This window comes from Cavia porcellus, unplaced genomic scaffold (genome assembly GCF_034190915.1).
Source record: "Cavia porcellus strain 051 isolate PalLab524CR breed Dunkin Hartley unplaced genomic scaffold, mCavPor4.1 scaffold_24, whole genome shotgun sequence".
NCBI lineage: Eukaryota > Metazoa > Chordata > Mammalia > Rodentia > Caviidae > Cavia > Cavia porcellus.
Window position 1 is genome coordinate 15,475,156 of NW_026947507.1, and position 15,282 is coordinate 15,490,437.

Sequence of the window (15,282 nt, forward strand, 5' to 3'; positions counted from 1 at the left end):
TTAAGCATTTAACAAATATTTGATAAATTAACAGTTGCTAGTTTTACTAATTAGACGGGAGTGGTAACCCTTTTGCTTACTCTAACCTAACAGTGCTGAGTACTCCACTTTGTTAAAGCTTATAGTAATGCATGCGTAAAGTCTTTCACATAGCTTTCTCTGACAGAAAAATTGATTTTAAGATCTGAAAAGAATTCCTAGTGTGTGTCACACCCAGACAATCTGATCTCTTCAGAGGTAAGACTCCTAGCACCCTGAAGATTGCAGACTTGAATATCACCCTTTCTTGTGACTTTCCCAAACATGAAAAATACCATAGTGCAAAGCTCAAATTGGGTCTGCCGATGACAGAACACTGTAGGCAGCCTCCTCATTGCCCGCAACCTATGGAAACTCAATGGGAAATTCCCGTAGGATGACAGAGGCTGAGAAGCTCTCCCCATGTTATTACAATGTTGAAAGGTTTCTCATTTACTGCTAGTGAAAAGCATCTATTGTGGCTTCTAATAAAAACCTGTGAAACCACATGGGTGTAAAGAAAAAATTTTTTGAACTTTGCAGAAAGTAGTGACAATGCAAAGTTCACTGTTTTCGCTTTGGGTGTGAAGTATTTCACCCCATTTGTGATGGCAGGTTTACGTCTGTGTGATAACCTATTCTTACAGCCACATAATTGGAACTAGATTTCACCCAAGGATAGGGTTTCTTTTTATGGATTGCATATTATCACTGCAAACACAAAACATGATAAATGGCACATGGACTGCATGCTAGGGTATGAACATTATTACCTTATGTGCGTTGATGAGGATTAGTTAGTATTTTGTCAAAGATTCATTGCCACAATATGGAAAGTTGTCAAGAGCTAGACACAGGAAGGCCTCGCAGTCCTACACAAAGCAGCAGATTTTCCCAGAAAGGAGACCAGCCCTGAGTTTACTTGGGAAGACATTTTGACCATCAGTATTTTAGTAGTCAGGTTGCAAACTTTGCTGGTTGTTATCCCTAACATTTGCTTTTGTACAGCAGTTTTGACAGTTGCACTGCTCACAGCAAACTGCCATCCTAGTTTGTTCTGCTTCAATGCCACTTGACTGTCACAACCTGTCATAAGGCAGGAAAGCTCTAAAACCTAACCCCATCAGACAGGGTTTAATCATTCCTATTACTCCTGTTGCCTGCACAGGCCACCTTGAAGTATATGGCATGCAATTTTACCCTGCCAACAGCACCTGCCTTATAAGCTTCAGTTGTTTCATTTTTTAAAAACACAGAGTGATAAGCTACATTGTTTTGATGACAGGAAAAAATATAAAGAATCAATTGAATCATTTACTAAGGAAATGATAATGAAATGTATCAATTATGAGCCGAACCAAAACGAAATTGCCTCTCTCCTCATAATTGCTTTTTTTCCTTATTTAGGCTACTGGATAAGAAGGGAGATACCATTTTCTTTGTTTCACTAGGAAGATTAGGTAGAAGAGAACTGATCATTTCTTTATTAAAGAAAAGATACAGAAAATTCAGGAACAAGTGTTTCCCCAATTACTCTGTTTTGGATAGCTTTAGATTTATTTACTTGCCTTTCTTGATCTGTGAAATTAGAAGAGCTCTACTTCTTGGTCACTGGTCAACTTCTCCAGCACAGAGACACTTCCTGAAGATTATTTAGAGTTTTGGTAAATCATCACACAGTTCCCAAGAAACACCTCAACTGCAGGGTGAGAGGGCACCAGAAATCACACAATTAAACTGCTTTTCCACTTATTAAAATAAAGACAGCAATCAGGGACCATATTGCCAACTCAAAGAAAATAAATACAAGCAGACTTGTAAACACTGCTAATATTGAACCCTCCCAGATCTGAGTGGCTACTACATGCAGCCGTCTATGTGACTGTTTACTTCTACATGTAATAGTTCATCATTACCATACAACATAGAGTCTGGGAAGGGCAAGAGGGCAACATTGCTGAGGATATGTTGAGTTCACTGAGTCGGTACATTTAGTTCACTTGACCACGATATCTTACACTTCTTTTGGACTATATGTTGGAGTTAGGGTTGCTTTTTCTTGACGAAAGGCAATGATTTAGCATAGCTAATATAAATGACTGGTGTGGTTTCTGAATAGCCACTTTAACTTTCTCTGTTCTGATTCAAACCATTTATTACAGTGTGTGTGTGTGTGTGTGTGTGTGTGTGTGTGTGTGTGTTTAGTTGGTTGACTCGAACTTCTTTGTTTACCATAGATAGGCTTAATTTAATACTAGAACAACCTGAGTTATTTTCCTAAAATTATGGTATAACAGGAACATAATTTTTTATTTTTTATTGAACAAAAATAGTAAGACTATGAGAAAGGATTGAATCTACAAAACTATCACTTTGTAAACATTAAAATAGTTACAATAAAATTACTGAATGGAATATTCTGCAAGTAATTCAACTGTAGACAACTGAGCATAAGATTAAGAGGAATTTTTCCTTCTCCTTTAATTCACATTAGAATAAAAGGCAGTAAACAAAATCAGATGGCCAAAATATCTAGAGAGGTTAGAGACTCCACCATTCTGATTTACTGGTCCTGTAATAATGGAATTGCCCAAGCTACTGACACTAAACTAAACCTAAAATCTGAGGCAAGGAAACATAAAGAACTCACTGGTAGACAGGAAACAGTTTTTTGCTTGAAAACTGACTTCCTAAAATTTAGTTTATGTTCTTGATAATGCCTTTGGAAAGGTAACAATAGTCAAAGGCGGAGCCTTCAGTCCATACAATAACATTTTAATTTTCTATGGGTTTTAGGTTATAATAATTAAAGATCATTACTAGTAAGGGGGAAAGAAATGTCACACATGGGTTACTATGGGACAATTAGAAACTCTTTAGGATTGTCTGATTCTGAAAATGAAAATCATGACTGTCGGCCTTTGTTGTCGGCTGTGATTCATGGCACTCCAGGTTACACTACAGTGTATCTCCTCCTGTCAGCTCCAAGGATGATCCTTATTGACCCATCCGCTAGTAACTATTTTATGGACATCTTTAATATATCCACCCATCATTCCTATGTTAATGAGACTTCCTATTGAAATGTTCCTTTTTTTCTCACCATAAAATGTTACTCATCTTTTGAAGACCCATTTCACATTCTTGTCCATGAAATATTTCATTTTTTATCCAAATTTCTATTTCTTTATACTGAAATCATATTTCCTTGTATACATTGGTTATTTTGTGCCTGTCTTCTTCCTTTTGTACTATGAACAACTTCATATCAAGGAATATGTGGAAATGTACGTGTGTGTGTGTGTGTGTGTGTGAGAGAGAGAGAGAGAGAGAGAGAGAGAGAGAGACAGAGAGAGAGAGAGAGAGACAGAGAGAGACAGAGAGAGACAGAGAGAGACAGAGAGAGAGACTGGGATATAGAACAAAGTATTAGAATATGGTGGGCCTTACATAAATGTTGTTTTTCTTACTATGCTTTTTTTCTATTTTGTCAAAATCACCGATAACTTCAACTTTGCTTTTGTCAAATGTTCCCTTGTGATAGTTGGTTGAGCTAGTAGAATTAAGATTTGTGAATGGTCAACTGATATATGGGTCAAAAGATGACTCAAATATCCACCAACAAAACTATGTTTATAAAATGTATTTTGAAAGGATCATATTTGTCACACTCAGTTTACTTTCCTTGCATGTTTCACCTCATATCTGAACCAAGTTTCATTAATCTCCCAAATTATGTTACTTGGAGAACTCTCCCCAGTGTTGGCTGTGGGCTAAGGAACCCCAGCACATCATTTTGACATTCATTTACTTACATAGTGCCTCATTGTACCCAGTACTGTGTGTTGGTATCGCACATAAGGAAGTCTCTAAGCCACTCTGCCATCTGTTATTTCAAAGTAAACAGCAAACAAAATTCCACGCAAATAACAATCCATGCTTACAACATTTCTTTAGGGACCTCAGGTTATGTAATATTCCACTAAAATGACTCACAGTAAGATTTCAACAGTGACTCTGCAATAGACTGCAGAGGAAGTCAGTTTGAATAATCAGCACAGCCTAAATCTGAGAGGAATAGCTCAAGCCCCGCACCAACCTGTATACATATTTTTATATACTGAACTGAAGACAGATATATTTTTTTTTATTTTTGCAAAACAATTATGGGTATTATCCAAAAATAGCTGACTGTTAACTAGACAACTAGCCAGATCTATAATGCTCCATGCGGAATCTAGAGGGTGCGGCTCCATCTGTACAGCCTGCTGCCTGCCTGTTTTGAGTTATGGAGAGAGCTGGGAGGGGAATCCAAGAGATAAGAATACAATGGCATAGGCTGCCTCTACTCTTGCTTTCATGGGAGAGATATTTTTCTCTTTTATGTCTTGACAGCGCCTGCTTATGTGGGATTTCAACCAACTTCCTCACTTTTAAAGTATGCCTGTGTGAAGAACACCTGACCTATGGTTCTCTGAGTACCAGGTGCAGATCTGATTACCTTCAGGTGTCCTAATGCAGTCTGTACCCGTGAAGCTTTAGTTCTCTTCTGCCTTTTGTGTCTATTTTTCATACTTTGAAAAGTGACAATTTTTATTTCTTTTAAGCAAATGATATAAGACCTATGAAGCAGACAAATGCATTTATTGATGAGTTATAATCACATACTTCTGCATCCAATACTTGGTTTCAGCTATGAGCTCTAAATTTCTATGGTGTGAGCGACAGCAGGTAAAGGTTTTAAACTTTTCCAGAAGATGAAATAGGTCTTGTCAGTTATTAAATTGCCACTGAGCTATTTTTGGACTCTTTTGTTTTCAGTATGTTTTCGTTCCTTTTGTTCACATTAATGTGTCATTATTTTAAAAGATCTATGTTTGTTTTTCTAATTTGGAAGCAAAAATTGAAATTTCTAGCAATAATTGACCTTGTTTTCTTATAATTTTGTTTTCTGCTTTGGCCATCTCTGTAGCAGCTCAAGAATATAAAACTGGGATTATACTGTTAACCTCCAAGATGTAAGACGACACTATTGTTATATAAAAAATAATTTCTTGATTAATGACTGTTTTCCATTTTAAATCCAAATGCTGTTAAAAAGATATGTCCTTGTTAAAAATTAAGACTTGTATTCTTTCTTCTAAACTTTATGCTGGAAAGAATCATAGCTGAGTGACAACAAGAAATTAAGAATACAAAACAACTGCCTTCATAGGGTAAGAATTAGGAGTAGGTGTTTGAACTGCTACTGGTAAAATAAGAACTTTAAAAAGAGAAAATAGAGTGAAAAGTGTGAAACAGTCAGCAGGAAAATGACGTTAGGAATGTAGGGTTAAGAGTCAAGGTGATAAATGACAATGCCACATAGGCACACATGGTGGAAGCAGAGGCTCAGGCCCATGTAGAGAAGTTCTGACATTGCCTCTATATCTTCTTTTCTCTGTGTCTTTAATTTACTGGTCAGTATTTTCCTCTCAGTCCCTCCAAAGAGCATGACAAAAGTACTCAATTCCAACCCCCACACCACACAACAGTGTGTGACAGCAATTAATTTACATGGCATAAAACTAAATCTAGATGAAGTAAAGAGACAGTTTCTGCTCTCTGCCTATGATCATAGCATCTATTCTGTAGAAATTACTGTTAGTTCTTGATGTGACAAGTTTGGTGTTCCTGTTGATTACTCCATGGCTGCCTCTCAGCTGCTGCTCGGTTGCTGAAAAGATGTCATTGTTCTGGAGCAGAAAGAAGGTGCCCAACAGCACTGTGAGAAGAAGCTTCCCAGAATGGGTCATGGCAGAAATAGTACTGGACCAGAGACTGGACAGATGGCAGAATTTGTACCCCTTCTTAAGTCGTCCATAATTTTTAAATTCAACTTAAAAACATATTCTAGCTTTCACTTAAGAAGGAAACAATATGATTCACTGGAAATAATTTTGACTTTCAAATCACACTCGTGGGTTAAAAGATTAAATCCACTGTTCACTTACTAAGGACCTCGGTGAGCCTTCCTTTCTCAGTCTCTAAATTGCCCCTAATTCCACAGCACCATTATTAACATTTATGAGGTAATGATGCTAAATCTCTAGCATTGAGATTTTCATCAAGTGAAAGTTAAGAATTTCTCCTAATAAACATAAACTTGTAAAATGCTATCTTGATTGCCTACTGTGTGGTATGAATAGCTGAAGTGCAAACATGGTGCCAGTTTGAACAAGCAGTTGACTGGTGAAATGATTATTTTCACAAATGATTTTATGTTCAAATATTTTGAATAGTTCTATCTCTGTAGAAGTAGATATAACCTGAGTTAAAAGCATGTTCATGTAGAAATGAAAACAAAGTCTTTGATTACCCTTTTCTAAAAGTCCAGAAGTGCTCTGCTTTTACCCTGTGGCATACTGTGTCTTATTGCGAGCCTACTGTGTGACTTTATACCATGGTTCCCTAATGATCATTTTACAGGTAATAACTGCCATAGTATCCTGGGCGCTAAGTAACCCATGCTCCACGCTTGCCTGCACAACTCATAGTTCTGCTCCCTTCTCTTAAGGATCTGATACTGTGACCACAAACCAAGTGTGCTTTCAAACCACTTTGTGCCAGCAGGTGAGGGTTTGTCGCTCCCCAAAAGGTCTCACTTGAGTTTCATGGCTGGAAACTGTCTCTTTTTGTGTCCAATAGAGCACACCTTTATCATTTCTATTTTCTCTCTATATGAACAAAAGCATATAGATAAATGGACTTCTGCTAAAATATTAATAACTGATAACTGGGTTCTATCATTGGGTTGAGGAGGTTATTTTAACAAGGGAAGTGTGGAGACCCCAATATTAGCAGAGGAATACATTATTAGTGGTCCCATGATCATATATGAGGACACATATTTTGGGAAAGGGAGGTATAGGAGGACTGTTTTAAAAACACTTTGTCAAGGACTATTTGATCTGTCACTTAAACTATACTTATTATTCTTACAGAAAGAGGTCAAATTTGAAGATAAAGTGTGTTAATTTAACACAGCCTGATAAAAATGGCCTAATGTTGCCATACAACTTTCATCTTGAAATATTCACAAAGAAGCTAAACTTGTTAACACAGCAACCCTTCTAAAAGTATACAATATTGGCGATAAAAGCACAAGAATATAATGACTTTAAAAAAGAAGCTGTCTTTTGAAACACTACTAGCCAGAGTGCTCTGCAGATGAAAAGCAAGTAGACACTTTCTCTTTATTGCAGTCACATACTTGCCCTCAAACATTTTTCTTTTGAATGGGCAGAAATGAGTTTTCTTTTTTAAAAAAGGAGTATTTCAAACAATGTGTTTTCTTGTGATAAGAAATCTGTTTTAATGTCCTTACAAAAGAGGACCTTCAAATGGCATGTTACAGGAGAAAGCATTAGGATTACAAATCACATTGATTTTAAAAGAACCCCAAATTCTGTAAAATTGCTCCACCCCTTGCCAAGTTTTCTCAGGGAGACGTATTTTTTTTCCCTAGAAAAGATTTATGTTAGAATTCTTCGATAGTATTGCTCTGTGAAAGAAAAAGCCAGAAAGAACCCTTTTAAAAATGTCTCAACATTTAGTTTCACCATTCTTTTCTGATCATATGGGAACAAGTCAAATTAATGTGTTATCTTTCTAACATTCTCCTCTCTAACACTATTATATAGGGAATGATCAATTATTAAGGCATCTTCACTGTATTTCCTCTTAGCTTTTCTAGGCATCTTGATCCTGTATATAGCAGATATACTTTAATTGAGAACTTAAGAAATATATGTAACTTATACTTCTTATTTATCAAAACTATTTGAAAAATATTTGAGAATTATTCTATAATTTTTGAGAGTTGAATTACAGGATAATAATTTATGCATGGTATATGCCGTGACACCTGGCTCTCGGCCTCTTGTCTAACAGTATACTAGATAAGAATTATTACTCCATAACTCACACTCTGTCATGTCTTATTGCTTAATTAAAGCACAACCTTCCTCTACATGACAAGCAATTGGATTGTTAATATTATAGATTATTATGCTACCTAACATATTTTATTTTTATAACTTACTCATTTTATGTACACAGGATGCTCATTTCAGGTACACCTACCTCTGAAATCATGAAAAACCTGTCTTTTATTTACCTTTTGGCTATTGTACAAATTGCCACTAGCAAAAACATGAGGAAATGTTGTATGTTTGGAATTCATAATTTAGATATATAAGAAACAGTCTACCATCTATAGAGCAAGTTAATATATGAGTTTGATGGCACCTGGGTGTTCAATATTTTCTTTTCTCTGCGATATTACTGATCAAATTAATACTCAGGAAGTATTTATGTATATGTAATCACAAAATAAATGTAAGTTAATAAGTGTGTAGGATTCAAAAAAGCAAACCTTAAAACTCTATTAAGGAAAAAAAATAAGTCAGTGATGAGAACTATCATACACTTGGATAAGTACATTATATAGAGTGCAAAAATATTGAACTCAAAATTGTCAGATTTGCCTGTGAGTTATCAAAATTGTCTCTGCAGTTAATAGTAACTTAAATTTAAAATCAAAATAATTTTTAAAATTTAAAGTGATAATAAAGTTTGTAGGTTTAATAAGTTTCAAAACTAGAAGTATCCTTTGCTAGACAAGATGTAACTAATCTTATAGTAAAATAGATTACAGTGATAGGATAATTAAAATAGTTTGATACTGAAGGAGACATAATGAAAGAATGAGAGATCAGTGTGAGTTTAATTAATACAAATAAATGTATAAATTTGATTATGGTAATAGTATAGTAATATATTTTAAATAAATGGAATAGAAATAACTGGTCAACTAGTCAAAGAAAAATGTAAATCAAATGTAAAACAAATATTAAATGTATCAAAATGTGGAAAATGGAACCATAAAAATACTACAAAGTAATTTTATGAAACTTGTAAAATATTTCAAAATAGGATGCAAAACCCAGAAGTTACAGAGAAAAATTTAGTCAAGAATACTATACATAAAATCAAAAAGTAAGTCAAGTTCTTTGAGTAAACTATACGTATGAAAAGATAATTTCCTTAATTTTAAATTTTAGCCACTAAAAAAAAAAAAGCTTATTACCACAATAGGAAAATGAACAAAATTTCAGAAAAATCAGTTAACACTGACTCTCTCTTCAAAATATTTCACTATTACACATTCAAGGAAAAATCTTTTGGGAAGCTTTCCATCATACACGGATTAAAAATTTGGAGCAATGTGGCCTGCGGTTGTCTATAGCTGTGTGTGGACAGCCCTTCCTCCTGTCCACATTGTTGGCCATCCCAGCTGCATTCTTCCCTTTGTTCTTATTTTCACCACCAGTCACACTTTCCTCAGACACCCTTGCATGTGTCATTTCTCCTCTTTGCCCAGACCTTTGCATGGTTTCTAACTTCACCTCTCTTTGTGTGCTTCTTCAATTACCACTTTCTCAATAAAACCCTCCTTATTTATAATAGCACTGCTAATAATCTGTCCCTATTTTATTTTTCTTCATGGTGCTTTTCAACCCACTCCAGATAAGTGCATTCTTTTTCTGTTTGTACTCGTTTTGTCTCCACAGGAAGGGCAGCATTGTGAGGACTGGAGAGGCTTTTTATCTGATTTATTGTCATAATCCTAGTCCAGGAATGATGCTTAGTACACAGAAAACCTCCAATAAATTTTCATTGTGTGAATGCATAACTGATATATAGATTACTCAATGATTATACATTTCTATAAAAATAAACCCTAAAAAGTAGTAATTATTAACTTCTGTATTTTTTCCTAATAATTTGTGTTCACAAATTAAAATTGTGGCAACACAAATTATATTGACAGTGACACAAGATATTATAGAACATTTGTTGCTTTTTCTGAAAGTCCTTTATTTAAAAGGCAACAATTGTTTTAAATAAGTTCATGTATTCATAAACAGCGCTGTTAAAGCTGCAAACAAATAGCCAAGAGGTCAAACAGTGAGGATTAACAAACTGTCCGATTAACTACATAGTTACCTACCTGAATTATATGAATTCTAACTAAAGAAATAAGATGCCTAACAAATGAAAAATAAATAAAAAGTAAAGGATAAATGCTCCCGTTCTGAAGATCTGATAAGAGTTAAGTGAATTTTCAAAATGCTGTGTAGAGAGTGACCAAATCAAATTTGCTCTTTTCATTCACGTATCAACTAAACAATAATTAACGATTGGGATGTAGCTATTGGAAATGCGGGTCTGGAAGCCCAGGTCCAGAAACAGAATAGAGTAAGAGCTGATTTTATTAGCTTGAGTGATAGGCTATTACGGTAATGGTTCCATTCGAGCCGAGGTGGCCCATGCTCGTCTTAGTGCTGACTATGCTTCATTCCGTAATGACTTATGGCTTTCTGTCAGACACTAGCACTCTAATTACCCAATACACAGGAAGAAAAGTTGATACGAATTTGAATACATCTTACCAACTTATAGCCAATGCTATCACCACCATAGCATTGTTAAAGTATCTTTTGAGTTTCTATTAACTGAATTAAAAACAGGTGAATTTAAGTAGAACTATCTGCCGATGTCAGGAACATATGGTTACTTCTTCCACTAATAAATATTTCTGCAGATAGGAGACTAATGAAGCCCACAGTAATACTGTCTTTTCATGATTATTAAATACATAAATTCTCAAGAGAAATGAATAGATTTAGGTCATGCCGAGCATAATTGCATAGAAAACTACTTCAAGTACTATACCTTGCATAGCATATAATAGGATAAAGGAATATATAACGAACATGCAATTATAGAGGTAAAAGTAAACTCTCTGGCTTTCATACTCATGATACCTAAATAATTTTTAAAAACAGAAATTTTATACTATTTGTATTTTGCTGGCCTTGCTATATTATACCATGATACTATTAGCTGCTAAAGTACAAAAAGATCTCCCAGTTAAAAAGGTATTCCACTTTTATTCCATTTCAGTCATACTGAGAGAGTCTTGATGTTAAAAGCATTTTATATTTTTTTATGAGATTATCAGCTCAGGATTTCCTGAAATCTCTCCATTTTTTCTCCACTTCAGATTTTCTCACAGGTAATAATAAAGCTATTTTGACAGAAATGCAGCCATCTCATGATTTTTCCTTTTAATGGGGCTGCACATTTTCTCCAATTTGAAACAGAAGGCAAAGCAAAGTACAGTGGAGTGAAAAAGAAACCTTGGAAGCCACAAATTCTCCTGAATGTTTTGGAGATCTAGAGACTTGAAAGAATCCTTTTCGATTGTTGTTCCTAGTTCCTGGTGGGCCCCATAAGTATTTTTCTGAATCTAGTCTTGTTTCCTTTTATTGCGTTTTTTTCTACTTATTTTTCTCTACAGCTTAAATCTTTAAAATGTTTAGGTTTGGTCATTTATTTATTTTCTACAACTTAACTAGATTATCTATACTGTTTAGCTATTTTTTCTATTGTTTTCCTACTGTTTACTTTTTTCACATCTTTCCATTTTAAAGTATCATTTTTATGCTTTTATTTAATCTAGTGTTCTTTAAAGTCATCATACATTAGATCTCTTCTTTAAAATTTGTATATAGTAAAACTAAAGTCCTATTTATATTTCACATGAATGATATACGTGATATATTCTAAATAATCAATATCCTGAAATTCTGATTCATTTTCCTTGAAATATAATCAAAATAATCAAAAGAGCAGGTTTTTTTTCCAAATGGAAGACATTTAATAAAAGTATTAATAAAACTTCAAAATATAAATGGGAGGTCTAATATAGTATAATGTACTGTATTAATGAATAGCTCTACTTCAGAATTTTAAGGTAATAAATTACTAAGATAGTCTAAGTGGTTTATTAGCTTTCATGAAAGTAAGAACATTCGAATACCTATAAATTTCTCTCACAATAAAATAAGCATAAAAGAAACATTTTAGTAAGGCCTTTGAAAATAAGGATTAGGTATGTTTGCAATTAGGTAAATCTCTGAAACCTAAATTCAGGGACTAAGATTGAATTTTATTTCAAACAATCCCTTCAAAACATATGCAATGGTTGCTAAGCAACATAATTTACTATCAACCAATGATGCCAAGTTATTTTTGCATACTGCAATTGACTTGCAAGTCTAGCTGTTTAAAAATTATAAAGAGAATGTGATTATTTAAATATAAATAGTTATGGCAAAAGTGCTAATTTTTATAATTAAAAAGACTATAACACAAAAACCTACATTTTAAAATCGAAGAAAAGAAATGCCTTCATTGATAATAAATGTGCAACAGCCTGGAAGGTTCTTCTTCCTCCCTTTGGAAAAACATAGAACATATTGAGATAACTTTCTATGCTGGTCTACTCACCTAGCTTCTCTGATGAGTTAGCGCTGGAATGCCTATATAGAAGCAGAGCTCAATTAGTGTAATTTATGTATCCTTGGATGTCAATCATTTCTGTTGAGAGGTGGGACTCGCAGGCTCTCAGTGCATTAATTAAGAGCTCATCTCAACAGAGCCATCTTTCTACCTAAGGACCAAAAAGAAAGTTTTAATTAGATTTTTAAAAGGAAGTATGTCATATATGAAAGCAAATATAATTCTTTAGCTGATATGAGAGGCAACAACTGGAAAGGAATGTTCCAAACAATACAAAGGGTACCAGTTCTCAATAACCTGTGACATTATGAGTAAATGCGGGAGCATCAAGTGTAAACACTGGTTTCCACCCCTGGACAATCACTTTATGGACATCACTGAAGTTTTGACTCTTGTTTTATTGCCAAAATAATTATTGGACCCCTGTCTAATTATTGATGCAGAGCTGATGCTGATAAAGTGCAATTACAACACGGAGGACAGGCAGTATTTTTCTCTGATGACTGGCTTTTTGTTCCAGGCCAGCTTCTGAATGAATATGCAATGGACAATATAAGCAAGTTCAGCAAAAGAGAGTGAGAGAACTTGCCGAACACATCAATTTCACTGGTTCAGTGATGGAGTGAGTGTGCCATTGCTGGCTAACCTAAAAATATAGGGACTCTGGAGAGGTAAAAACTAGCTAGGCTCACTGGTGTCAGCTGCTTGAGGAGGCTGTTCTCCTGGAATGGCTTGTGTGAGGCCATCAAACATACTCCTTAGGGCTCACTTGGGAAATAATGGATACATTATTGATTAAAATATTTATAAATTAAGGGAGGGAAAACAAATTTTAAAAGCTAGTCCAGATTCTAGAGGGGAAATATATCTACTAATAGCTATTAACCCCTCCCTCCCCCCTAATCTAGGAGGGGGGTCAGAATACATGCATGAGAGAACAAAACAAAGGAGTTTGCCGATACCAAGGAGAAAGCACATAGTGGAAACGAAAGGGAAACAGTGTCAAATGTAGAAATACTGCAATATGTCTTAGAAATAATGAAAAAAATTCCCAAACCTAAATATTCCAGAAAGTCAGCACCAGCAAAAGCAGAAATACCAAATCTGATATTTTTGCTTTTGGAAACACACAAACAATGGGGAAATATAAAGTCAAGTACAAAGAACATGATATAAATGATGTAATAATCATGAGGGTTTTCTAACAAACAGGACTGGTGCAATAGGCAGATGTTATAGAAAGCTCTCCTTCCTGGCTCAAAATAACAGAAGTTCCAGGGTTCTTCACTGCTATTATATTTCATTTTGTTTTTCTAAGGGAGGGTTTTAGGAAAGCCAGTTACTGTATACACTATAAATTTGCCACCTAACTAGCACACCTGACACGTACTGAATAACAACAGCAAGCCTGACAAAAGAAACTATAGATTTTACAGGTATGAGGTTTTTGTAGTATGTTTCTAAATGATAGTGTACAGTGAAAACATTACTATGTAGACAATTTTTCAGAAGAATAAAACTGGAAAATTATAACCCATCATTTATGTTAATATTCATAAAGGTATTTTATAATTCTTTCTTAACTCTTTTCCCTCACATATTTTCCCAGCTATTTGGCCTCCTTTATTGTGCTGTATAATGTGTATTACACAATAGGTATAGTAGCACTCCCCTGATACAAGCTGGCAATTGTGCTGGTTTCACCAGTCTTGTGTGCCTGATAAATTTATGTAATACAACATCCTGCTTTGGGGATAATTAGGGTGTCTTTAAATGCATCTTTTTATTTGCATCTAAGCCAAGCTATATTACAAAGTCAAATTTACCTAATGAGCATATTATACTCAAGAATGTCTAGATGATAATACTAATACGTATAGTATCATACCATATGGTTGTGTACAATTTGTTTACTTCAGGAATGTTTTAGTTTTCTAATAAATCTTAAACTATCTTTGTAATAGGCTGAGGATAGGCCATTTTAAAATTGGTAGACATTTGTGCATTTTTTTAAAGAAAAAAAATATCAGGGGTACCAAGTCATGTATTGTCACCTCCCTTAGTTACACTTAGTCTTGGGATATGAAGGCTCTTTCTAGAGACACTGACCATGCCTGCTACTTTATATGCTCTTTCCCAGTTTCTATGAACCATGTTTCTTGGTTAAGAACACGACAGAAGGAATTGGCTTCAGAGTCCACAGTCCATTTTTGTGATTTCAGCCAGAGATACAAATTTTCATACTGCTCAATTTGTAACTCCATAAGAACCCAGTTTTAGCAAAGTGGGTAAAAGTAAGCCTTTTCCAAAATGAAATTTTGTTTTTCTACATGAAATTCTCTCAGCTTAGTGGGACTTTTTAAAGTAGAACAATGTATCCATACTAGGCTTTGTGATATATTCTGAATTTCTTACAACAGTGTAATTACTTCAAGCAAAGTAACTTGGCACATCTCCCTTACACTTAAAGGAAATCTACATCATTGTCCTGTCCTGTCCTGTCCATCCTGTCCTATCCTATCCTATCCTATCCTATCCTATCCTATCCTATCCTATCCTATCCTATCCTATCCTATCCTATCCTATCCTATCCTATCTTATCCTATCTGTACTAGGAATCAAACTCAGGAACTTGGGCTTGCCAGGTAAGGCTGTGCAACTGAGCTATATCCTCGGTCCCATCTGTTTTCAAAGATTTGTGGAGTTTGCAATTCTATCATATCTTTACCTTGACCAAAGATCTCCTCTCTCCAGAAAGTGATTTTATATTACTACTTACGTTTCTGCTCTTTTTCCACTTAGCAAAAAACAATGGCAGTTGTCACACCATAAAGTACATGGCACAATTTCTTC

At 34.7% G+C, this 15,282-nt stretch overlaps 1 protein-coding gene across 16 annotated transcripts in view; it reads right to left on the bottom strand.

Moving 5' to 3' along the window:
* Nucleotides 1-15,282, bottom strand: part of Tenm3 (teneurin transmembrane protein 3) — a 2,467,413-nt gene that overhangs the window by 952,443 nt on the left and 1,499,688 nt on the right. For all 16 annotated transcript variants that reach the window (XM_063234704.1, XM_063234707.1, XM_063234699.1 and 13 more), the window contains one exon: nt 12,418-12,580. The gene's annotated coding sequence lies outside the window, so the exon portion shown is untranslated. The remainder of the gene's footprint in view (nt 1-12,417; nt 12,581-15,282) is intronic.